At 37.0% G+C, this 27,539-nt stretch overlaps 1 protein-coding gene across 2 annotated transcripts in view; it reads left to right on the forward strand.

Annotated features, from left to right (window-relative positions):
- Positions 1-27,539, forward strand: part of LOC306861326 (plexin-B2-like) — a 110,965-nt gene that overhangs the window by 5,821 nt on the left and 77,605 nt on the right. The window lies entirely within an intron of this gene.

Here is a 27,539-nt window from a genome sequence, read left to right on the forward strand (position 1 = left end):
CCCCCAATCTCCTACGGTGTCTCACAACACATATGGAGCCCCCCACAAACCCTGCAACCTGTCGTCCTGTCTGGCTGTCTCTTCCTCCATGGCTAATGTCTGACAAAAGCTCATAATGAACAGAAATGGCCATTAAGATGATTGATTGCTTCATTCACTCATCTATTCACCACCTTTATTAGCCTAAAAAGTGTATTTAACATCATGCCACGATGATCTGTACCTCAAAAGACCATTTGTAATGTAATCACGATCGCCATTAGGGTATATTGTTTGTTTTTCTAGAACAAAACGTCCAGCGTCTTTTATTCTGAATTCAATCGGCGAGCTCTTCGGAGTCAGGTTACGCTTCTATGAACGCTAAATCTCTTTCAACCCGAAACATGAGGACTTTGACCCGGGTTTTACAACGTTACACAATCCTAACAAAAGTCCATTGACTGAGCGGTTATTGAACAAGGTGCTTGTCCTTACAGACTCGCTCTGTTTTAAGAGGCCTCCAAGATTGAAACTATTGCTGTTTTGAAGACCCTCCAACTGAGTTCTCCCTTCCAGCGTGCTTTTTATTCGGGGTCCTGAAAAAAACAAGAACATGTTTTACTCGCTGCTTGCCAGGAGACAGAGAGAGCAAGAGAGAGGTGGCAACATCTATTCAGCTCTGCCCTAATGTCAGTCAAGTGCTTCTCATTTGCAGAACTTCAAAGCAGACGCTGCTTTTCTGCATTTAGCTCCATCTGATTTGGATGATGAATGCACTTGCGTAACGGTGCGACTGGATGAACCGTGCAGGAACTCAATGGTAGCCGCAGTCGTGCATGCCAATTTTGAGGCCCTTTGAGTCATGTAATCTAAATCTTGAATACACAAAAACACTTGGAACTGTCCCATGGTCTTTGGCTCTGGCCAAAAATGAGGCCCATGTGAATAGACATATGGCTGATTCATGGAGTCTTTGTATAAAACCGGCAGCTTTTCCAGTTTTATAAAGTAATTTTTAACACTGTCAAATAAATTTGTGCTTTATCAGTGTATTGCAATGTAGTTATGGATTCAGAAAAGTAACATAGTTGATATTGTACAGTTTAATTTGCAGTACAAGCTCAGGGTAGTGGTTCTGCAAAGTGCTTAAAAGAGAATGTAATGCAAACATTTCGACAAACATCCCCTTTATCAGATACTTGTTAAACAAAGTCATGGCAACAGGGTTGACATTTTGAGATTATAATTATGCAAACCTGTATAAGATAAATTGATGATAATGAGGTGACATGTAATTTTATTTTAGTTAACTTCTTCAATCAATGTCTTTTGATGTTTTTTTTCTTTATAAAATGTGTATATATTTTATTATTTTTATTTGATCAAATTAATGGTGTTATATAAAAATTTATTTTTATAAAATGAAATTTGTGGTATATTTTCAAAACAATTGCTGTGTTTCTTATATGTGGGACACAAATGTCCCCCATCCCAAGTGAAAAATAAATATACTTATATGTATTTGAAATACATTTCTTTCATGCTAAGTATACTACAAGTACATTTTTATATTTATGTACTTAGTAAAATGTCCTGCTATTGTACTTTTAGTATAATAAACTGGTATACTTAAAATCTGCTAATTTGGAACAACTTTGTACTTAATGCACTTTAATTGTGCAGAAGTAGTGCTGAAGTCCAATTAAAGATATACTTAGTATATTTTATCGTGCTAAAGTGGAACTATTGCAAGTATACTTCAGGTACACTTTAAATATTTTGCATGATATTATTCAAAGATCATACAATCCTCATCAAAAGTGACATTAAAACACATTTTAGACTTCATATTAAGAAAAGTGCATTGTGCACAAGTAATATGCTAAGTAAAGTTTAATTATAATTTTTATATCAGTGAGTCTCGAGTTATCTGTCAGTAAACTAAATGGTAATAGATTTGATTTAGTATGAAATAAATGTATTTTAAATATTCCTTTTTTTAATTTTTTTTACTAGGGATTTTATAATGATCCCATGAACTCTTTTGGACATTTTTATTCATCTTCCTGCTGCCGTATGTTAACAATTCAAATGTATTTTGCTTTTTGTTAGTTTTTTTTTCTGCTGAACGGAAAAGCTGCTTAAAAGACCTGTTAGTTGGCCTCTTGTGTCTATGATATGTACTGGTGAATTGCTCCTCGATAACATTGACACAGCGGGATTTAATTCCTCCACGGGCATCAGCGGTGCTGCTGTTAATCCTCAAACAGTCCAATTTCCTCACACTGAGATTTAATTTTAATTATCATCTTTAAAATACTGCTAATATTTCGTCCTGCTGTGCTGTGCCAATAGCCCTGAGCTGTAGGATATTTCCTCTTCCCTCTTTTCCCGGGATCAGTAATATTAATTACGGAGATAGGCTACTTCTGGGGCTGAAGGCGTGATGATATGTATGTGAATTGAAAAGATTTCATAAGTTTGCCCTTTTTGTTCTGTGTGTTTAAATGTGCTTTCTTACATGTGTTTATCTTGGGGAATGTGGAGGGAGGAGGGAATATGAGTAACAGCTGGAGGCCAAGGTCATTTAAACCTCAACTGTCAAATCATGAATTACTGAAGGGTAGGAGTCACAGCAGGACTAGTTCTCATGGTCACAGATGATCCTCTCACTGTGTACTATCAGTTTGGAAACTCCCATAATTCCTGACTGCAATGTGTCACTTCCGAAAAGTTTGGAAAAGGAACTTATGCCGTCATGTCAGTCATTGGTTATCATGAGTCATATGACATGTCTTCTTCCTGATTAGGGTTTGGTTAACATGAATGTTAAACATGACTTCTTTAAGACCAATTGCTCATTTAGACAAGATAACAACTTATCAATATTGGAAATATGTTGTTTTACACATCCCTTCTGTGAGTCTTCATTGATTGTGTGTAAACTTCTGAACGGAGACAGGAAGAGCGAGAGAGACAGAGCGCTGCTAACATGGGAAGTGAACGACCTGGTAACTGATTGACCTCCACTTACCTCCAGTTGCATTTAATAGTTAGTAAATCACCCCATGCTCCCCGCGGAGTGAACTAGCACAGTTATGGACTTCCAAGAGTGTGTGATAAGTATGTGCTGCAGTGTTCATTTTGACATATCAATGCAGTACACACACAGACTGGGTACGCACCGGTCAGAGATGATTAGCTATGCATTACCAAAGTAACCTGCTTTCCCCCCTCAAAATGTTGTGAATAAAATATAGGAATAAAATACAATAAAAATAAAATAAAGCAATAAAAAAGAGAAATGCATAATGGTTCACTTTCAACTAAATATTTAGTGAATAAAATATTAATTAAAAATAACTAGCAATGAAAAATGATACATAACTGTATAAAATAAAACTAGTTTTTCATTTTCCGTTGAAGCAGATTTGCATAAGTTGACTGAAGTATTCTGTATAGGTCTGTGAATATTTTACTTGGAGTGTTATGGGCTGTTTAACCTATTGATTGTTCTTGTAAAAATCTGCTATTGGTCGACCTCTAATAGTTACTAAGGTTGCTAAAGTGTATTCTGAGTGTTTTTTTTACCCTGTTGCTATGCTGAGGTGTTGCTAAGTGGTTTCTTATTGTCCAAGTTTTGATGTCTTTTGTTTACACTGCACACACATCTGGTTTGCTTTTCAAATCTGATCTTTCGACTCATTGATGGCATGGTCATTTTGCAAGTGAAATCTGTTTGTTGAGCCAGTGTAATTAATATCGGGGATATTTTGTTGGTTGCTATAGTCATGATATTGCCATCATCATATTGCCATGGGACTTCCTTATACAACACCTGAGACCTGTTTTATGATATTGATATTATATATGTTGAAACCCGGACAAGAAAAAAAAAAAAAAACAATTTGAAATCCAATCTCACCATTCAGACTGAGTCTCATTCCAAAAAATCAGATATTAATTGGATTTTAAACCACATAATTAGGGCTGCAACTAACGATTATTTTGATAATCGATTAGTTGGCCGATTATTCTTTCGATTAATCGATTAATCGGATTAAAAAAAATATTGACCAAAAAAAACACTATTCCACATTCTGCCCAATGTCCTTCAAACAAACGTGACAACTGAATGCTATGAAAACATACAGTGCTTAATTTATTAGACCACTTATCATAATAAAGAGAAAACATATTTTAGAAATTTGTCAAAAATTTGTTTAAATTTAAAAATGTTATTGTCATTTATTGGACATAATAATAAAAAATGTCCTCATAACAGCTTGCATTCTTGCTGGTATTGTTTATGTACTTTTTGACTGCCATTGGGTATCGCGAAAAAAAAATACTCAAATAAAAAATACAAAAAAAAATAAGTGCTCTGGTTTTCTTTCATAGATAACAGCAATAATGATATTATAGCATTAAAAATAGCCTACTACTGTTACTAAAGAGCTTACACATATTGGAGTACTAACCAGTACAGAAAGCCGAAAAATGATTTTGGTTATCACCAATACTGTTACTTTAGAGCAGCAGTGGCACAAACCTTACATAAACACATTGTTAAAAAACTTACATAAATTTGTTAAGCATTGTAAAAATTGAATATAGTTTAAACCTCTATTAAAAATTAAAATAATAAAGATAATAATAAAGACGAATAAAAACACAAACTCAGTGTTAACCAACAGGTAAGAGTAATGTTCTGCAGGAACTACTTTGATCACAGTCACCTCGTCATTTCTTTATCCTGTAAAAGGCCGTTATGGAGCGTCTCATGTTTATATTCAGACAGACAATTACACGCTGTTATCCCTTTAAAGTTCCTACTCTCATAAAATATTTTAATTTATTTTAAACCTTAAATTAACTTTCAACAACAGATAATTCAGCACAGTGGATATATTTGCGCTGAAAAGCCTATTAATTGTCTCCCTCTCTACTGTGTTCTGTCCGTCTGACGCGCGTGCGCGCGCCCGCCGCGCCGGCGCTCATTCGGTATTTTAAACTTAACACAGACTGTCAGGACGGACCTTTATGCAAAAATGGAAATGCTCGCGTGAATTTGTGGCATTTATAGATAAGGATATGACCGTAAACTGAACGTTTTTGCGCTGAGGACGCACACGCATCTGTCAAAGCGCCTGACAGGGCAAGCCATTACTCTTATGCATTAACTTAAAGCTTAAAATAAAGAATTATTTTGGGCAGCTTGGATCACGTGCTTCTCCGGCAGAATCTCATTCTGTTTCCTCCACTATTTTTAGATGCATTTTGTCCATAGAAATGCATTATTCAGTGCCGTAATTTGACTAACCAGCTGAAGTTGGACGTGCACTGTGGGCAGACCCGATTAATCGATAATGAGAATCGTTGTCGATGATTTTCATAATCGATAATAATCGATTTTGTCGATTAGTTGTTGCAGCCCTACACATAATATGGATGTAGTTCGAATCAGATTTTTTGTGTTTTATGCTGTTCAGACTGCATAAAACGCAGCCATTTAGAGTCGATTATAACAAAATATACGATATTCATGTCTTTTAGACATGGTTAGTTAAACAAGTAATAGCACACAACTTCTGAACAAACCACATAATTGTATACAGCATAATTGTACAGTTCATGTTTAAAGCGCAAATGGTGCAGGACGAGTTATATGCTGAAGTTTAATACTTACATTTGAGGTTTGTTCAAATCTCTAACCCTAAGTATGACTAATGTTAGTAGTGATGCATTTATGTTGTTGCGATCTCTGCCCTGTTGGGCTCTGAATCTCCTCTGGCATTTCCAAGTTGAGCTGGATGGGAAAATGTGTTCTTAACACAGACTCACACACTGTCTGTTTCCCATCGGCTTCAAAGATACAGTGAACAGATAATGTAGAGCGTATCCACGTATGCATGTGAGAAAGGGGAGAAACATGAGTCAATGCATAAAATGGAGATTTAACCGATTTCACATATAAATGCTCATACATAAATGGTATAATTTTGTTGTGTGAATCTGTTCTGTGTATGTTTGTGTGGTCAGAGTCTCTGTTTCAGCTCATGAGCTTAATTTCCTGTGTGCTGGCTCTCTGCCCACCTGATGTTGGCTGGATGCCTTTCTCTTTCCTTCTCTCCCTCTCTTTTGCTCTGTCATTCCCTTTCTCATTCTCGTCGCTTGTTTCCAGCTCTGACCACAGCAGCTTTCCCAGAATTCCCTGACAGCATCCCAGCGTTCATCAAAGTGACCCACTGCACCACTAGATATTAAACAGAACCAAATGTAACAGTCCTGCTCTCGTAGGCCTGACCTCATCTCTTCCTTCACACACGCTTAGACGAGATTCTGTTTGACTGACTCATTTAGCAAAAGTACAGCAACGTTGTGGGCTGTAAAGTGTAAAGTTCTATTTTTACAAACAAAGCTTGGTAGTACTGAACTCCTACAAGCTTCATTACAGATCATTAAAAAAAGCTTAACATAGTCATTCTCTCTAGTATCCCCATTCCTTCCTTATCGGTGTTTTCTTCATCTCATGCCACTTATGGGGTAAAACACTTAGCTAGTTTTGGCTGCCTTTTCTGTCTCATCCTCTCTGTTTTGCTCTTGCTTTCCAGTGTAGATGAGACACAGAAATAACACTTCATGGTTAAAGAAACAGCACATTTTTATGATGGAAATTTTGGAATTCTCACACTTTGCGCAAGTAAAGTTTGTTCTGAAGGGCTGTTCTGAAATGTCAAATCGTTATTACTAACATTACACAAGTATGTGTTAAATTCTCAGTTGTCACATGGGGAGCTATAAGGCGTTAACATAAACTGTTTTCTTCTATGGTTAGTTTACTCTTTCAGTCATAAAAAGAGCCACCTTTTATAATTAGCTGCCTGAATAATAACAAGTTACCTAGATATTTTCATCCAAACGATGAACTAGTTGATTATTGGAAGTATGAGACAAAATAATGTTTACATGGGAGAAAACAACAACAGTAATTAAGCCTGAAATACACTTTCTACAAGTATGTGAAAGTGTCAAATAATAATTAAGTAGCAATGTCACACAAGTGTTGGATTCTCAGTTTTGCCAAAGGAGAAAGTACAGCTGTTACTGGCTTAAACTGTCACTGTCTTCTATAGTTGGTTTATGTTGCACATGTTGGACATGCCTTTTATTGTAGAGAATCTTGTCAGTATTTTTATAACTAGCTTCCAAATATGAAAACTAGGCCATCTTGATTTTCTACGATAACAATATTTCTAAGATAATAGGCGTACAAGGACCGCAAATACCTGTTTATTAGAACGAGGAATGGCTAAAACTCAGACTTCTTGACAGGATTGTTTACTGATATTTTTCAAATCCGCAGAAAGTATTGTTTCGCTTAAATTATGCTAAAAGGCTAGTAATTCAGACTGGCCTAGCTAATACGCTAGTCCGTTTAAGAGTAAACAAACAAACAGTGACTCTATCACTAAATACACTGGCGTTTTTAGCTGAAAGGAAGCATTTTCACAGTAATTGTTACAGTTTTGCCCAAATACTTTTGTACAGGTTGTCCATCTTGTGTATACACTACGATTACTGATAACAGCACATCTGTTTTAATGGCACATTTGAAGATGGCTCTATGAAGACTGAGACTTGTTACTGTGACAGTAACACAAGAAAGCATATCAAGCTTGTTAACTGAGCTGTCTCTGTTAGTAAAACAATCACGTCTTGCAAACTAGAGTACGTTTCCATCTTTAAAGTGTTCAATAGTTGGAATGTCCCATATTTCCCTACCCCCTCTTTCCCTGCTTGTTCTTCTCAGCATGCTGTCTCTCTAGTGAGCCGTACAGACCAGAGCTGACTGTAAATTCCTCAGTTTAATATACGTAATTAATCCTAGTTGGTTGCATAGCCCAAGTAACGGAAAGTACCTTACGGAGAAACATTCCCAAATATTCTCGAGTCAGGTTTTGCTTTCATTTTTTGACATCATAGCGGTTTGATGATGTGGTTACCATGACCTGAGATCAGGGCCAGAAGATCTAAAGCATCTCTCATCTCCTGAACCGCCTTTAGGAAAGCCATCCCTGAGATGTCAAACAAACCACAGACAGCTACTCAGGATGACACAACAAACGCCAAAGCCAGAAACAACGCTATCGCTAGAGCATGCGTTCAAACGCATAACAAAACCCAAGATAGTGAGCCGGTTTGCTTTGCAGCGCCATTCCCCCTTTCCGCCTGGCCGTTGCTTAAGCGCTTGAACGACCTCTGGAACACCGGCTCTTATCAGGCTGTGGCCGTTGCGCATTCCACCGAGATAAGAGCTCCTGCCGGCTTCTGTCAACACGAAGTGCATGCGAGTGTGTCCTCGATCACTTCTCTTCGTTTGTAGCATGGCCTAGGTAGCCTTCCTATGTAATAAATGCACCGGTCACTGTGTCCCGCAAGAAAACAGGCCTGTTTCCCTCTCTCTCTCTTCTCTCTGTACGTCTCCAAGGACTGATGGGAGGTCATCATAAGGAGTGTTTCAGTGCAACCCAGGCACAGATCAGGAATTATGCATGAGGGTCGGCATACCAGTTGCCCTCTGAGCCAGTTTTAATCAATTATAGAGCCACACTGTGTGTGCGTGTGCTATGAATTGTCCGACAGAGCACCCCATGCTCTCTTGGTACTCACAGATACTCTTGCTTCACAGATTGGATGCTAGTGTAGCCCCTTGGCTCTTTCATAACCTTTCTATCTTGTGATCAATAATGTAATTCAGTGTGTTTGGTATGAGTCTGAATCCAATCTTACTCGCTCCACCCTGGCTTAACAAGGTTCTTCTGTGGTGTCCTTGAGCCATGATGCATATATATATATATATATATATATATATATATATATATATATATATATATATATATGTATGTGTGTGTGTATGGGACATATAGAGTGGGATTGGGAGAACGAGAGCAGGGCAGACTCTCATTAATACTTAAGTTGTAGTCGCAGACCTGTGATATGGCAAACCCTGATATGGACAATCACCCAAAACACTTGGATATTCTTAATTCATTTTCCATTACACATTTTATTTTCAGTATAGTTGGGTGTTAAAGCAGAGCTTGGCTGGTGTGCAGGCACAAAATGTTGTATCTGAAACTTAGTTTACTACTTTAATGCCACATTTAGAAGTAGTGCAAGATATACAACAAGAAAATTGCAGGGTGGGACAGGATGGGAAATTAATTGTATCATGAAAAGTGGTTTCTACATAAGTGGTTGAAGGAGGGAGGGAGGGAGGGGGGGTTGAAACAACAGAGGCAGAGCAGATTATTGGTCCAAAAAAATTAATAAATATGCATTTGTTTTTATCTTTAGTTAATGATTAAATGATATTTTATTTGTTTTAATTTGATTTAAAACACATGTACCAAGTTTGTAACTTTATTTTGTATTAATATTGGTTGTTTAAAACGTTATAACAAGCAATAGCATACTTTCCTTGTATCTGAATACATGAGTTTACACGTCTTCATTTTGGGAATAATATGGGTTTAAAAATAGTTTTTCAGGATAAAAAGTAAAAAAATAAAAAATAAAACCCGCTAAAAACTTTGATAAAGGTTTTTGCCAAACTACTTAAAGGGTTAGTTCATCCAAAAATTTAAATTCTGTTATTAATTACTCATCCTCATGTTGTTCAAACTCTGCAAGACCTACGTTGATCTTCGAAATACAAATTAAGATATTTTTGATAATATTTGAGAGTTTTCTAACCCTTCATAGACAACAATGCAACTTCCACGTTCAAGGCCCAAAAAGATAGTAAGGACATTGTTTAAATAGTCCATGTGACATCAGTGGTTCAACCTTAATTTTATGAAGCCACGAGAATACTTTTTGTGCACAAATAAAATAAAAATATACTTTATTCAACAATTTCTCCTTTTTCTTGTAAGTTCAATTTAATTAAGTAATTTAATTGTTTAAATACAAAAATAAAAATATGCTCACAAAAGAAAAGATACAAATCAGTGTGTGTATAAATTACATTTTTAGTATTTTATAACTAAATCAATAGATCTAGACAAAGTCATTGTAAGCATCCATCAAAATGTAATGGTACATGCATTAAGAAACAATCAATGTTGATCCAGGAACACATTCTACTTGTCTTTACATTAAGCACTTGTGCAGGGCATTGTGGGTGGAGACCATCTCGGCTTCTCATGTTCTCACACTGTGACATAAGTAATATGCAGTTAGTCTCAACTTTATTAGCTCGGAGAGAGCGTCTCTTTCTCCATCTCTAGAATTGCTCCGATAAGAGCATCTGCAGGTACGAGGTGTGAGTGGAGGACGAGAGTGCTGAAGTGATTAGAGGCTGATGTACCCTGTCTGTTCCATTATACACACTGACCTCAGCGGCACACACACTCACACACAAATCAATTCTCCTCACACCAACTGGAGCCTTAACCGGATTTGTGATGATGGTGTCTGTCTCATCACACTACAGAGCAGCGTTTCTCCACTCAAGTTCCTTCTCCATACCTTTCAAAACCTTCATCATCATCCTCCTCCGACCCATAACAACATTTTGGTCAGACCTCTTTTAGAGATTAGTCTGCTGAAACCGACGCTGTTTATATAAGAAATTTCTTGTTTCCATTGAGATTTTTTTTTCTCTCCAGACGTATTTAAACGTCTCCCACGTTCAAGAAATTTCAATATATTTTTGTGAACCTGGAACCAGTGGGCAGTGAGATTAGACTCCACGCCTGTCAGAGCTGTCAGCTTTCAAACTTCTCCATTAGACCCAGCAGCTATTCCGTCACCATGACGACCGTTTGTATTGAAAATCTCAGCAGGGTTCTGGCTCCGCCTCCTCCGTTTCGACGGGTTTAACCTTTGACCTCTCTGTCTATTTTTTGTTGATTTGATAGTCACAATTGTGGTGTGTTCCTTCTGTAATTACAGGGCTTGTCTTTTTCTCTCCGAACAGGGCAAAAAGTTGTCTTATAGACTTCTGAGGAATGTGATCAGCTCTGATCACTCCCACGCTATTGTTTATTCTGTGCGTATAAGTCCAGTTTTGAAGAGGTACACAGGCAGAGGTGTGTTTAGGAGCCCTGAACTTCTGTTGAATGGCGTGCGTTCTCTGGCTGCATTCCAACGTCCTACTTGTCATTTCCTGCAATTATGCTTCTTACAGAGAGGCTGCGTTTCCCAGCTTTTAACTCTCCTCTCAAACTCGCACCTTCACCGACTCATCTCTCTCATTAAAGCCAGCCTGCTCCCTTTTATACATTCACACGCATGCACTTCAGTCTTTCAGGTTCAGTTATGAGCTTGTTTTTCATTGTCTGACACTCTTGTCTGTAAAAATGCTCAGAAATTATAATGGAAAAGATCTATAAATTCCAAAAACCTGTAGGCTGGTTGCTAGTTGTATGTTCAAATGTTTGGGGTTGGTAATGTTTTTGAAAGAAGTCTCTAATAATCACCAAGGCTGTATTTATTTGATCAAAAATACAGTAAAACTGAATTATTGTGTAATATTATTGCAACTGTTTATTCTATTTTAAGTAGGGATGCATCGATCCGATACTCAGGATCGGTATCGACTCCGATGCGGTCATTTTCTGCGGATAGGGTATCGGTCAGATGAGACCGATCCAAATCCGATATTGTGCGTGTACTATTGTGTTATTGTTGAGCCCCACGAAAGGCACAAAAACATTACAAAGCACCATAAAGTTTTCGTGCACTATATTTCAAGTGTTCTGAAGCTGTTTCATCGTTTAATCTGAGGTACAGATGAATATTTAAGTCTTTAATATTACATATTCAAGTTCAGGTAAACTCTTCTCTCCACTGCGGCTGTCTGTCATCCTCCATTCAGCAATCAAACTGCGTGTCGCGTTCGGTTACTACAGTCAAACTTTCTTCAAGAGCGCACAGTTACTGAGGTTTAAAACTGTTAAAAGAAAAGGCTTAATAAACTTACGCACAGATTTAATACACTACGCATCAATATCTCTTCCCTTTGTACTTTGAATGTTTCTATGCGGACTCAGAGGGCTGCGCGCTGTGACTCCGTGTCGCTTCAAGCGCATCATTCTGCGCACGGGATGCACATAAGCGCTTTCTGCTGCTCTATATTGGAGCCTTACTTTTGCGCAATGAAAGAGTATTAACAGTCTTTCTTGTTCTGTCCTATCTATCATATGTTGCTGCCTTCATTACTGCGTAATAGATTTAAAAGAAATGCATTTTAATTTTATAGTAGCCTATATATTTACTGTATGTACCCAGGACACAGGTTGCGCGCGTGTGTCGGGCCTCGTCCATATTGCCAGATGCGCTCGTGAGAGACTTGCGGAGCAGAACCGGACGCGAGACCGCGAGTATAAAAGAACATTACGAGACAGGCTGCGTGTGTGAGGCTCGTTCGTGAGACGCGCAGCGTGGGGCAGAGCGGAGCATTTATGAGAAGCATTCAGAGACACGGGCTGGTGTGCGGTCTTCTGAATTAGCGAACATGCAATATATATATGTATGCATGTATGCATGTATGCATGTATGTATGTATGTATGCATGTATGTATGTATGCATGTATGTATGTATGTATGTTTGTTTTCTTTAGTTTTAATTTGCCTAACTTTTGATCTGACCCTTTTTAAATGGTATACACAGTTGGCTAGAGCTGTGCTGGTCGGGGAGAAGGTGCGCTCACTCTGTTGGTTAGTAAGACTGTCACTCAAAGCTGGCAGTCGTGCATATGCTCTGGATCAAGGTAATATCGCGTTCACATCGTAGGCTTTGCCATTAGCAAATCGCAATGTCTCAAATCGTGATTGCGATTCGATTTCGATTAATCGCACAGCCTTACCAGGTAGTTCTCTCTTGAAAAAGTTAGCAGGCAGAGGGGGACATCACAGGGTTATCCGTTGTGCCAGTGGAATGGCAATCTGCTTGCCGCACGAGGCAGCATCACGTGTTCCTTGCAGATGCGCCTGTATATTAATCGGCCTAATTTGCAGCACAATCGGCGATGCCGATTAATTAAAAAATGCCAAAAATCGGCCGATTAATCGGCTGGCCTAATGGGGAAGGGGAAGTCGTGGCCTAATGGTTAGAGAGTCGGACTCGTAATCCAAAGGTTGCGTGTTCGAGTCTCGGGCCGGCAGGGATTGTAGGTGGGGGGAGTGAATGTCCAGCGCTCTCTCCACCCTCAATACCACGACTGAGGTGCCCTTGAGCAAGGCACCGAACCCCCAACTGCTCCCCGGGCACCGCAGCATAAATGGCTGCCCACTTCTCCGGGTGTGTGTTCACGGTGTGTGTGTGCACGTTCGATGGGTTAAATGCAGAGCACGAATTCCGAGTATGGGTCACCATACTTGGCCGTATGTCACTTCACTTCACTTTATCAAGTACATTGTATTCAGTTCTGACCTGAACAGACTGAAACCACAGAATGTCTTTCCTCCCATAACACAAACAGCGATTTAGTTTCTTTCTTGTTTATCTTTCAGAGTTAACATAAAACACAATGGCTAGGAAAAACAGGCTTGGAACTGTTTATTCCAGATATAGTTATATAAAAAAAGCCTTCACTCTGAGAACAGTTCAATTTTATGGACTCCGAGTGGAACCTGGCACTGATGGTCAAGTTGAGAATGGACTAGCGCTCATAGACGAATCAACACGTCTGCGTTTGGGGCTGCAGACAGTGTGTGAGGTCTTAACCGTTCACCTGCAGAGCTAGTCATGTATCACAATAACAAGAGATTTACAGCGCACACACACTCTGAGAGGCAGATGTGCTGAGTCCGGCCTGCTGTCAGATATTACTCCTGATAAATACGGCTTGGTGTGCTGCTCTACTGTACATCTGATTGAGGTTGATTCATGTCACTGCTGTTTCCCCAGGGCTATGATAGCTCACCTGATTGCTCTAGTGTGTGCATGTATGTGTGTAAATATATGTGTGTGTGCACGACCCTGTTTAAAAAGGGATGTGGGTGGAAGCCATTAGCAGGTGTGACTATGCCTTACTGCTTTAATGGACCATTGAGAAATAAATGACAGCCTGTTTTCTTTATATGCATGTATTTATGAATGTTCTACCATTATCTGTGTCACTTGGGGAAGCATCTAAATGGCCATTATATTTTCCTCATGATGTTTATAGGAGTCCTTTTTATTTTCCTTCTTATTTTCTTTTTTGATTTTACTCATCATCTTTTTTTTTCCCTATGGGTTCATAAAACATGCCCAAGTCACATTTCACAATGTTTTTCTTTTAATACTGTATATATTATTATTTTATTTCTTTTGTTATATGTAAATTTTTATTTATATTGTTTATTTATTCATCATTATTGATATTGCTTCTCTACATTCACATTATTGTGATAATGCATTTAAATTTTTAAATATTTTATATTAAAATATATTAAAATATTTAATTAGGCCTACTATTAACTTTTTTTTTTTTTTTACAGTATAATAGTGCTGTCAAACGATTAATCGCATCCAAAATAAAAGTTTTTGTTTGCATAATATATGTGTGTGTACGGTGTATATCTATGTATATCAGTGTTAATTTTGGCAGGCACTTTTGATTTAGTCTTTATCTTGAGACGAAAATGCTTAATAGCTTTAGTCACATTTTAGTAATTTGAGTCTTTCATAGTTTGTCGACGAAAATCATTGCATTTTTGTCAACTTTTAGTCATTTACTTTTAGGCAAACTGCAGTTACCAACATTTATTTTGGTAGCTATTTTATATGTAGTCTTCAAACAAAAATTAGTCATTAATTCTTCTCTCTTTAAATCAATTAAGCTTATGAGAAATTTGAATCAAGGATTGAATTTGGAAAAACTGGAATGAATTTTCAATTTTTTGTAGGGATACAAATTAAACAAATTTTTCAGATACAGTAGGTTTACTTAAGTATACATTTATTTAATATCTTTTGTTGGTTAACATTAATGACACAGCTATTTAATTAGGAATGCTGTCCTTTTAAAACGCATGTAATATATAATACGGATGCATGTAATACTGACACACATTCAGTTTTCACCCACCGGTTTATGTTCACTTAAGCCATATCCTACTGTATTTACGTGAGATACTCTCTACACGATAGATATTTGGACTGCTGTGTGTGTATTTGATCGCGCGCTGTGTGAGAACTGAAGAAGTGGAGTGTGCGCGAGAGAGCACTTCTGTCAGCGCGATTCTGCCTATCGCGCCTTCACTAACTTTAAGTTAATCGACAATGAATTGTGACTCCCAGGAAAAACAGGATGTCTGGTCACCCTATCCGTAACCCTTCAGGCGCCGAAGCCATTGTTTCAGATCGCTAGTTAGTTTTTTGGTACCCTATCTGTCCACTGTATATACCACATATATTATATAAACAATAACTTTTATTTTGGATGCGATTAATCACGATTAATCATTTGACAGCACTACAATTTAAATATATGAAGGCAGTATACTACAATGATGCATGTTTTTATTTTTATTATATTTTGCAAATGCCAAGATTTTTTGCATTGTGAAATTATTTTTGTAACATTTAATAAGTCTAATGTTTATTTGTTTTATTTATTCATTTTTTCATTTATTAATTCACTGTTATTCATATTAATTCTTTGTTCTCATTATTGTAATACTGTATTTTAACTGCATTAAAAATGCTAATAGTTTTCTATGTAAATGTATTAAGTCAGTTACTACAATAATGGATACATTTATTTTGTTTTGTTTTTTGTTTTGCATTTTACAATTATTTTCATGATATTTAAACACATTTTTGCCCCAAATTATTATGAACAGAATAAGTCTGGATGTTGTACATTTACTTATTTCATTATGATGAAGTGTTTTTACTGTATTCTATTCAAAGTCATGTAATACTTTTTTTAAAGTCTGTGCACAGGCAGTACATTAAATGTACAATAACGCATGAATTCTTCATAAATTCATAAAGTTCATCGTTTATTAATACGTTAATAACTATTTCATTTCTGTAACTTTTTCTGGTCGAAGAGTTCTCATGGCTTCTGACAGCCAGGCACAAACTTTTAAGGACTGCATGGTCAAAGTTTTCAAGTGTGTGAAGTATTATTTTATTTTATTTTATATATATTTTTTTATTTTATATTATATTTGATATATATATTTTGTATGTTATTTTATTATTTTGTATAGTAGTATAAGTAAATGCCATAGAAAAAATACAATAAATAGGGAAAAAACTAATTAATTAAAAACAGCAACTTCTCAGATTATCCGCAAGTTTAAATGGTTAGCCTTAGCTAACCTTGCATCTAATTTGACAATTAAGATCAAGCCATTATGACTGATCTTTATTTGCTGGCTTTATTGTCCTGTAACCCAGGATGCACCGATTCAGTGACCTGACAAAAAGCCCTGAGTGAATGCAAACCGCATACACCCAATAAAAAGTGGTTAAGAGTAAATCTCCTTTATACACAGCCAGTTCACGCTCTCAGTGTCCAATGATCTCGCATTTGAGCTCGTTAAGTTTCTTAGAGCCAATTGGAAATCAATGTAGCCAGCCATTGCGGACAAACTTTTCTTTTAAGTCCAATTCATGTCCTCCTTTATCAGTTTCACAGACGTCTCCCTTGCTAGCCGGTTTTGTTTTATAATGGAGTGCAATGAGTGCTCTCAGGTGCAGTAACAGAATGAACAAAGAGTTCCCTCCCGGAGTTGAATTGCACACGTACGTTCACTCACTCACTCGCTCTCATTAGCTCTCTGTGGCGCTTTTGTCTTTTAATCAATGCAGAGAACATAACTACAATTAGCAGCTTTCCCATATCGATACCAGCTGAATTAACAAGAGACACGGAAGAATCGCGTTCCTCATGGGTGTTCTCCATTATGTGCGTGTGTAGAATTTATTTGTGGTTGTGTGTGTATTTTGTTTGTCAAGTGAACCTCATACTGAAGTGTCAGCTTATGAGTGTGTGTTGTCATCGGTGCGGCACACACTTCTTGAGGGAGTTGCGGCTAAACAGTGATGAATGTGTGTATGCTCTCTGCTTTGGTTTGATTGAATGCCCTACTCTAAAACAGGGGCACACACTTTATGACAGCCAAGATGGAAAACTGCAGTTTGAGATGTAATGAGGAAATTTAGACTCAAACACGAACGCTCTCGCACCCCTAGACCACAGACCGTAATGACACTACTGACTTAACTACATTTTTCAATGGCGTGACAGTAGCTTTGATGTTTTTAAAGTGGTGTAACTTTTCCAGTAACAAGCTACTTTTTCTAAAAAGTAGCACAACAACGTTCAAGATGAATTGTGTGAGCAGCCCCGCAACTGAGCGAGATGAGCGAATAATCAAATGCACTCTACTAGAGTGTCTTTTTAGGATTTCAATTTACTTGGTTTGGAATATTTTTTTGGAGCCAAATAAATGTTAGCTAACTATTATTTGTTTAATTTCGCAACCAGCCAAATGAAGCAATAATCAAACACGCTCTAGTCATTTAAAACATCACCCATTTTTCTTCATCTTTTTTTGTAGCAAAATAAATGTTAAATACTGCTATTTATCAGTACGTACTAACTGCTATTTAGCAGTAACTACGTAAACGAAGAAAAGGTGGCTTTGATGCTAGTTTATGCTAATTGATGTTTTTTAAGCTATATAGCTACTTTTTGTAGCTAATTTTCCAAAAGATAGTTTGACTATATTTGAACCACTTAAAAATCAGTAGCTCTGATGTTTTCAACGTGGTATCGCACTTCCAGTAACAAGCTATTTTTTAAACAATTAGCAATGTAGTATGACATAATGTTTGATACATTACACAAACAACCTCACTACCAAGCGAGATGAGGTGGTAATCAAATGTGCTCTTCAAGTGTGTTTTTTTTAGTATCTAAAAAGTTAAATACTTCTATTTAGCTAACTACTCGAATGCTATCACTATGTTAGCAGTGAAAAGGTGACTTAGTTTGAAGTTAGTTTATGCTAATTGACATTTTGCTCTTTTTAATTTAATCATAGAATATAACAATGGTATAATTCAAAAGCTTTGATGTAGTTAGCTACTTTTTTTTTAATAGCTTATAGTTAACTACCTTTTTTAAATTAGCTTTGAACTGTATTTGAACTATTTTTGCAAGCTACAGTTTCAAAGTAGCTTCCCTAGCATTGTGCAAAGTAGGGATGTAACGATTATCGGTTTGACGATAAATCATGTTAAAATTTCCCACGGTTGGTATTACCGTTTCATATTTTAATTATCATTAAAACCGTATTCAATTACCGTGATTTGATCAACTCACAATAAATAAATACTGTCCAGCATAAAGCACAGTTTTAAGTAACAGTCACAGCACGCAGAGTAGTTTAGTTTTGAGTGAAAATAGGGCGGAAAAGCTGGGAGGTTTTAAAGGAGTGTTAAGGGAATTATACAAATGAATATATGACTGAATGAATTAATTATATGAATATACCTCGGAAGGTTCTGACTGTCTTCAGAAACGATTCGATGACATTTTGTTTTCATCTTCGCTCCATGTAATACCTAAAGGAAGTGTTCTTAATCGCAATACTGCTTTGTCCACGGAGTTTGTAATTCAGTTTTTCCATAAGCGCCACCTAGTGTCAGTGAGAGGATTTACAGAGACTTATATTTACCTTCAGCCTGTGTGCAGTTTCTGTCTGGCCAAAAACGGACCGAATTTGCATGCCCTCCTGTAAATTTTGTCCGGTTGATGGAAAAAACAAGCTTATGTGGATTCTACACATTTAACAATTCAGATAAGCTATCTAGAATTATTTATGGAGCAGATAAAATACATATAATCATTTATTAATCAATTGTCATTTTGACTCAACCTTTTTCTTCATTTAAAGGCTGTGAGGTTTAACTTTTTATGAAACAAAGCTTTATTTGAACATTTACATTAGATATTTGAACACGCTATTAAACTGTTGTCAGTCAAATTGTCATTTATAATCTGTTAATTTTTAAATGTAAAACTTGATGAAGTGATTTGTGTGTCCGTACTTTTTGAACATCAGCACATTTTAACAATACTGTGATAATATTGATAACCGTGATAATTTTGGTCACTATAATCGTGATAAGAAATTTTCATACCGTTACAACCCTAGTACAAAGCATAATGGCTAAATAAGATGCAGATACTGAAATGCACAAAATACATGTACAGTATACAACACCTACAAACATCACACAGACACACTTAATTTGCTATCAGTACACGTATACCCAGCTCATGCATTATCCTCCTGTGTCATTGTTTTTTGTTCTTTCTGAAAATCAAGTTCACAAAAACAGAATTTTTAATAAGTTGTTTGGGCTTAGTGTTAGACACGACTACACTGCTGTTTTTAATTAATAACCCCAGCATTCCCAACGAGGTGGAACACAAACGACACTAACACACGCAGAGAGAGAGATAGATGGTGTCGGAGATAGAGGCAAATACACTTCCTGTGTGTATTATTGGTTGTGTTGGAGGTTTTATCTGTCTGAGAAGTCACCACATTTATCAGTCTATAATTCAGTCAGAGTGCCAGATAAATACAGAGAGAGACAGGAATAGAGATAACCAGTGCCGCGGTGCAGTGTGTGGATGGGATGTGCTCTAAAAAATTGAGGTATGATGATACAGTCAAAGCGATAAATGTGGTTTTGACATTCTCTGTTTGGTGAAGATTTTTTCCGTGAGTTACAGCATTTAGGAACTTATTGACAAACTAATCTCATCAACTTGTGAATTGGACATTAGATGCACCGATATTAAATTTCTATGCCGATACAAATTATTCAGAATGACATCTGCCGATACAGATCTTTGACTTTCTTAAAGGTATAGTTCTCCCCAAAATGAAAATTCTGTCATCATTTACCAACCCTCAAGTTGTTCCAAACCTGTGCGAGTTTCTATCTTCTGCTGATATTTTGAAGAATGTTGGTAACCAAACAGTCAACGGTAGCCATTTACTTTAAATAGCATGGAAAAAATACTGATCATCAGCTGTTTTTACACAATTGTCTGATGGCCAATAATTGCTTTTATAAGCTGATACTGGTTATTGGCCGATATATTGGTGCATCTCTATTGGAGTTGCATTGATAGTGTAATTCTGGGTGATACTAATTATTGTTGTAGCCAGTAATAATTTTAATTTGATTAAAAATTAAATACAATAACAGATTCAATCATTTTTGTTGTTAAGAATAATTTTGAAGTAAAAATTCCTGCAGTGCTCACATGGATTATGCAAGTTCTTATCCAGCCTGCAACGTGTTCCAATCTCATTATCACTCCATCTCCAGTAATTTTCACTCTCTGTGGTGTCTGTCTAAAAAAAAGAATCCCTCCCAGGAAATTATTATATCTTAAACTGTGATTCCTGCGTGGAGAGTTATAGTGCTTATGTGTGTGTGTGCTTGAATACTTGAAAGCAAGCGGGATGAGTGTGTTGGAATCTCTCCCAGGCCTCTTTGTCGCAACCTTTTGCCCCCAGTCCTCAGGCGGTGTGGCAAATCTCTCACTTTCACATTCTCTCTGTACTTCTCAAATGAGACTGGGCTCTCTGGGTGGTTAATTGGGCAAGTTTTGCTCAAGGCTGCCTTATAGGTGGCTTTCTGAGATCTGCCTGACACACACATTTGTTTTCTGTCATGCTGGGGACTTTTCATTGACTTCTGTTGATTTTCTACCAAGCGAATGGTGTTTTTTAGCCGCTAACTCTCACGAAAAGTGTTTTCTTAAAGACTTTATTTAGTATGTTTATGATCCTGTTTTCCTCATGGGGACCACTGGTGATGTTGATAATTTCAGATATTAGTATCCTTTTGGGGACATTTAGTTATCTCATTGTGGGCTAAAACTTAACCCACACACACACATTGAAGGATAAGAATTGGTGTTTAAGATGCTCTGTTGTATCTGCAGTTTACTATTGGTTCCATCATCTCACTAATGGCAGTAATAACCACCTCCTCTATTACAGGATGCAATCAATTTTTAATTAGAGAAGAACACTATTTAAGTGTGTGCTGCTTTTCCTGGGCATGTATGCATGTGGTCATGCGAGTCTCATAGTTTGAGACGTTGATGTTTTGTTGTTCTCTTTATCTCTGTTTCCCTCTCTCTGTAGTCATTTGTTTAGCTCAGTACTAAAGCAGACCGTACAGACATGAAATCTGACAGAGGACGTAATTCCAGAAAATTCCAGCCATGGAGTCTGTCCTGTTCTCTGTAATCAAGTCTTCCTACTCTAACCTCGGCACAATCAAATTAGTCCTGAGTTCTGCTTTTCCAAACCTGGAATAAAATCTGAAGGAGAACATTTGCTTGTCATTTGATATGGTTTGCATTTAAACCGAAAGGCTCAAACCCACAAGCTCTGCTGCTTGTGTGATTTGTATATATGCGCACTACATAAGATTCAGTAACTAAATTACCAGTTTTTCAGTTCCATATAGTATGTGTGACCTTGGACCACAAAACCAGTCAATTTTTCTTTTGAATAAATAAGCTTTCCATTGATTGTATGATTTGTTAGGATAGGACAATATTTGGCTGAGATACAACTATTTGAAAATCTGGAATCTGAGGGTGCAGAAAAATCGAAATATTGAGAAAATTGCTTTTAAAGTTGTCCAAATTAAGTTCTTAGCAATGCATATTACTAATCAGAAATAAAGTTTTGATATATTTATGGTAGAAATTTACACAGTATCTTCATGGGACATGATCTTTACTAACCTAATGATTTTTGGCATAAAAGATAAATTGATAATTTTGACCCATACAATGTATTTTTGGCTCAATATATACCCGTGTGACTTATGATTGGTTTTGTGGTCCAGGGTCACATAATTACTCAATCTCTCTCCTCTTTATATATATATTGTACACAGATCCATTTTAACATATCAGATATCCTGTCCTTAAGACATAACTGACTTTACATGAATTTCGCATCATAAAAACAGCTTTCTGAATGGATTCAGAGAGAATAACCGTTTTTCCCTCCCACCCCTAGTGGCAACCTGACTTTACGATCTTGTTTTCTTTTCAGATTAATTGTGGCATCTACTCTGAAGTCTAAGGATTATGTTTGTGTGAAATCAGTGTTCTAGACTTGACGTTGCCCTCCGAGGTCTTATTACTCACTCTAATAGCAGAAACGTCGAAGCTGGTCTGAGATCAGTGTTAAAGGGCAGCATCTTGCTACAGCAGGCTGTCAGGCTTGATGTTTTGGCCTGAGGGAAACATGATCAGCGGTTTGCTCAGTCGGCATCGACTGCTCTAAAATTTTGAAGCTGACAGCTCGTTTTCACCAGCATTTACACACGTGTGGCTAGTTAAGCGTAGGACTTGAGCGTTTTTATAAGAAGAAAAGCTGTGCGTGTTGCCATAGCATCTCTTCCTGATGCAGGCTCTGGGTAGATGCTTTTTTCATGCATATCCAGGTCTTATTTTTGATGTTAATTCTCAAAAGAGCAATAATGCCATCATTCCTTCCACTACAGTGTCAACGTCAATGCATGTGGCTTATTATGCATGATTCATCAGTGCACAGTATTCCAAAGAACCAATTCTTTTTCATAATTTAGTCAGTCAATCCAAAATAATCTTTGTTGAACATACAACGAAAAAAAACCCCCATCACATTATGATAGTAAAATGGGTTATGAATAGGGGTCGACCGATTATCGGCCTGACCGATTATTTGGCACCGATATTAAGCATTTTTATGATAATCGGTATCGGTCATTTTCAAAACCAATGTGGCGATAAAATAATTTAATTTTGAAACGCGCTATTTGGCTCTGATGCAGCCTGTCGGAACTCACCACTCTGTCGCCTAGAGCAGTCTCTGCCCACCGCGCATCTGATTTGTTGAGAGTCAGGAGTCCGACCAATCAACATGGAAGACTGAAGGCACTCTCACACCGAAAGCGCTTGCTAACTGGTGCTGCTTCATCACGCATCAGTTATCTCTCAAAGGCAGTAGCAGACGTTGCTCAAGTTGCAATAAATTACAATCCACTACACTGAAGTTGTAAAAACCTCAATATTATCTATTTATGGTTTCCGAGACGCAGGGGGAATCGCGGAATCCAGTCATATAAATAGCATTTACTGTATAACGCGGAGTCACGGAATTAGTCAAAGTTTGGATGAATTAATCAAAAGTAGGTCAGTACACTTAAATCGACTCACAATATGGACTATCTGTAAACATTAAGCTGCAAAAAGACTATTTAAATATGAATTCTGCATGTTCGGCGTGTCTCTGTATATGTGAATGGCACAGACGCGTGGTTTTGACACACACACACACACACACACACACACACACAGAAGTTTAAAAATATTTCACAGTATTTCTCAATATTTAAAGTGAAATTAATAAATAAAGTGAATTAATAAATTTATTGCTGCTTATCAAGAAATGTTGTTTGACTTCTGTATATTAACCAACTTGTATGGTGCTTTTGCACCCTTTTATGCTTCAGTCACTATTTGTTGTAATTCCATGGAATTTCTCTTCCTCCTTTGGTAGAAACTTGAGTCAAACCAGTTTGGAGCAACATGCGGGCTACTGGGAAAAAAAGTGTTTCTGTAACAGTCCAACAGGCCTATAAGGTTCAAAAACATTGTGCACAAAAATGCATTACAACGTATCTGGTAGGGCTGTGTATTGGCAAGAGTCTGGTGATACGATACATATCACGATACAGGGGTAGCGATACGATATATTGCGATACTGTAAGCAAGGTGATATATTGGGATATTTCTTATTTTAGGAATAGGATATATATTTTCTTAGGAAAGCTGTCATTAAGAACACACCACCATATGCAAACCTTAGCAAAAAATAAATAAATAAAAATAGTTTAACCAGAACACACTGGTATCTGCATTTGCAATAATCAGTCCCTATAGCATTCAACATTATTGAACCACTTTTTGTGCAGTACGAGTAAAGGGGGGAATATTCAAGTGCTTGCATGATTCTTTAGTTAAATGTATGTATAAAATGTATTTTATAAAAAGATAAAAATATATATTTATAGACTCTACTTTAAAGGTTCACAGTTTAAGTTTACAATTGTGACATGCAATGTCATAACATTTGATCTGAACAAAAAATGACATCTGCTTAATATCAATGAAAAATAAAGTGCTTGCAGGATTCCTAAAGAAAACAATTGTAAAACAATCAAATAAATACAGATGTTAAACATTCTCATAACTTTTCAACTTGGATTTCACAGGTTTTTCAGTTTGTTTATGTTCCGCGTGGAATCGACGCGGGCACCGCCCCAACTGCACAAAACACCCCCGAATTACGAGAGAAAGCTGCAGCTGCGCGGCGACTCTACCACCCGCCGCGCAAAGGCTCTTCAACACGGGACGCAGCAAGCGCCGCGGTCCCGGGCCGGACATTACCACAAAAGCTCAAATGGCGCCACACTTCAGCTTTGTAGACCGAAATGAGAACTGGAACAATTCTTTCATCCTCCATTACTGGCAGCGAACTATATTAACGCTAACATTAGTGGAGTGCCCTGATGCTAGTATTTCCTGTCACTGTTTAAGTTCAGAGATGAAGACTGATATCTAGCGGTCAGGATATGAACTCAAAACGAAACAACTGCCATGAATCTTGTATGATTTTTTTTTTTAACATTTTTTTTTTATCGATATTCCGTTTTGGAGAATCGATACAGTATCGCCAAACAAAATATCGCGATACTCACGTGTATCGATATTTTCGTACACCCCTCGTATCTGGTGTGCATTGCTACTGTTCAGTTCCTAAAATTTCTCTGCATTTCAGTGTAGCTTCAATTCACAGTTCAGGATCTTTATGTAGGTCAGGTAGAGTTAATATGCAAGCTAATTTAGCATGGCTTCTTAAAACTTTGTTTGGGAGCTTTGATTCTTTGGTGCGGTTTTTACATTTTAGAAGCAGCAGGTTAGCAGACTCGATCTGTTGCGTGTGCTTCCTGCCGTCTGTTTACTAGAGATTTAATAAAGTGTAATGGAGTGTAAGATTTAAAAAATGTGCTTTCCAAAACGTTTCAATTTTTGTCTCTGCCGAGAAAACGAGCTGTTAATGGTGGAAGCTTTGATTTCCACACCTAAATACTGCAGTTCTGTTGTTTTAAAGTGTGTGTGTGTGTGTGTGAGTGAGAGATATCTGTGTGAGGTGTATTGTTACAGTCTAATCCAAGGCATGGAAGTTTGATTAGCCTCCTGTGCACAGATGGGCTCTTCAGTGTGATTACAATGCTTTTCATTAGATTTCATCACATCTCTTCTTTTTCTCCTTTCTTTCACTTACACCCCCTCCCCTCCTCCTTATCTTTCTCGCACCCCCCTCTTGATTAATCACGGGAGAATGACGGGAGGTAGATGTGACTGAAGTGAAGAGGTAATTGCGTTGCAGGTGTGTTGATATGGGGACTGTTATAGATGCGTTGACGTCATCTTAACCGGTAGATTGTCAGAAACTCGAGGCTCTCACGACTTGTCACCATCAGCCATTTGATCAAGATTATTTAGAAATCACTTCACTCTGGGTTTTCTGGGTCGCTCAATAGCATTAAGACTGTAAAAGCTCTTTCTTGGATAGTTCACCCAAAAATCTAAATATTGTCATCATTTACTCACCCTAATGTTATTTCATACCTGTATGACCTTTATTTTTTTTTCTTTGGAACACAAAAGAGGATATTTAGATAATTTATTTTTATATTTTATTTTGTGTTTTACTTAATTTGATTAAATTATATTAATTTTAAATTTAATGAGTTTAAATTTTAATTTAGTCATTTACTCAGAACTTCATTCATTCATTCATTCTGCTGTTTTCTGGTTCGCTTAGTAGCATTTTCCTGTGAAGTTAGACATATTTCAAGGGAATACTTCACTAAAAATATTTTTTTTCATCATATACTCACCCCATATCGTATTTTGGACTTTTATATAACATTATTTATCAATGATTCATTTTTAATATTATTTAAACTCTGGTTCACTCAGTAGCATTTTCCACTGTAAAGTTACACATCTCTTAAAAGAATACTTCACCCAAAAATGTTGTCATCATTTAGGCTACTCACCCTCATGTTTTTTTTGTTTTTTTTCAAACCTGTTTGACTTACTTTACACAAACATAGACATTTAGCTGAAGGTTTCAACTGTTTTGTCTACAATATAAAAGTCAATGGGGTCCAAATCATCGTTGGCCAATGAAAACATGAAATTGCCTTTTGAGCCGTTAATGTGTAATGCTCATATTGAAGTGATCTTTGTGCAAGAGAAACAAAAAACTGATCCTTGCTCCAGGCAAAATCATGCAACTTCGCTCTGATTCAACTACGTACCGCTCATGTTCTCTGATCTAATCAACACATGCACAGGTGCACAGACAAATACACCTTCAAAAACGTTGCTCACTCAAATAGTTTAAAGGACAGGGTGTGGGGAGTTCCTACAAACACTGAAAAGAAGAAAAGTTTAAAAAGAGAGTTTAAAAAGGCATTCTTTTGTAATCTTGCTTGTCTCTATTACAAACACTGGCAGTCTATTTCCTATTGTATTTTATGTTATTTCAAACGTAGCCAAAAACGGCAGAACTATTTATGCTTTAATACCATTTCCAAATAGAATTCAGATGTCTGTTTGTAAAGGAGCATTAGAGCATGTTTAAAAGCCTCGACTGACAGGAAATACATAACAGCACCATTCACATTCCTCCGTGCATAAAACAATGAGAGAAAAGATCTTAATATAATAGGAAAGCTTCGGATTTCTTGATTGGTTTTGTTACCACAAAAAAATTATTCATTACAAATATCATTTCCATTGAGGCTCGTGAGGGATTCTTCATGGTGGTTGCCAGTCAATATCGAGTATTGTGTTTCTTGGCGGGTGTTGTGCCGCTTTTTCTCAGTCTCGCTCTATAAGCTGCATTATAGACCCGTGGTTGTAACGTTCCTGCTCTGAGAGCCAATCTTTTTGGTCCATAAATGTCACTGATTAAAACTGCTGTTGGAGTTGTTGCATGGATCACTGGGTGCATAATGACTCTAATCAGCTTGTTCAGTTCATTAGGAGCTGGAAACATAATAGTTACAAATCTGGGCCATCGGTAAGAGTTTCAGTGGTTCAGATACTCCCGCTGAGTGTTCCTGAGACCCCAATTCTGCTCCATCACGCTTGTTTTGTTTAAAATGTGTGTTAATAGGGTGGGGAACTGAGGACCAGTTCTTATTTATAACCAGCTCAGTTTAGTTTCTTTTAAATACTTGGGGAAATGTTTTTTTTATTTTATTTATTTAATTTTATTTGAAATTTAATTTGATTTTACTTTAAACCTTACTTTTTTATTACTTTAAAGTACTTTTTACTTTATTTTATTACTTAAAATTTTATTTTACTTTACTTCCTGGCCCAATAGCATTTTCCACTGTAACGTTAGACATATGTCAAAGGAAT

Source organism: Barbus barbus, assembly GCF_936440315.1.
Source record: "Barbus barbus genome assembly, chromosome: 42".
NCBI lineage: Eukaryota > Metazoa > Chordata > Actinopteri > Cypriniformes > Cyprinidae > Barbus > Barbus barbus.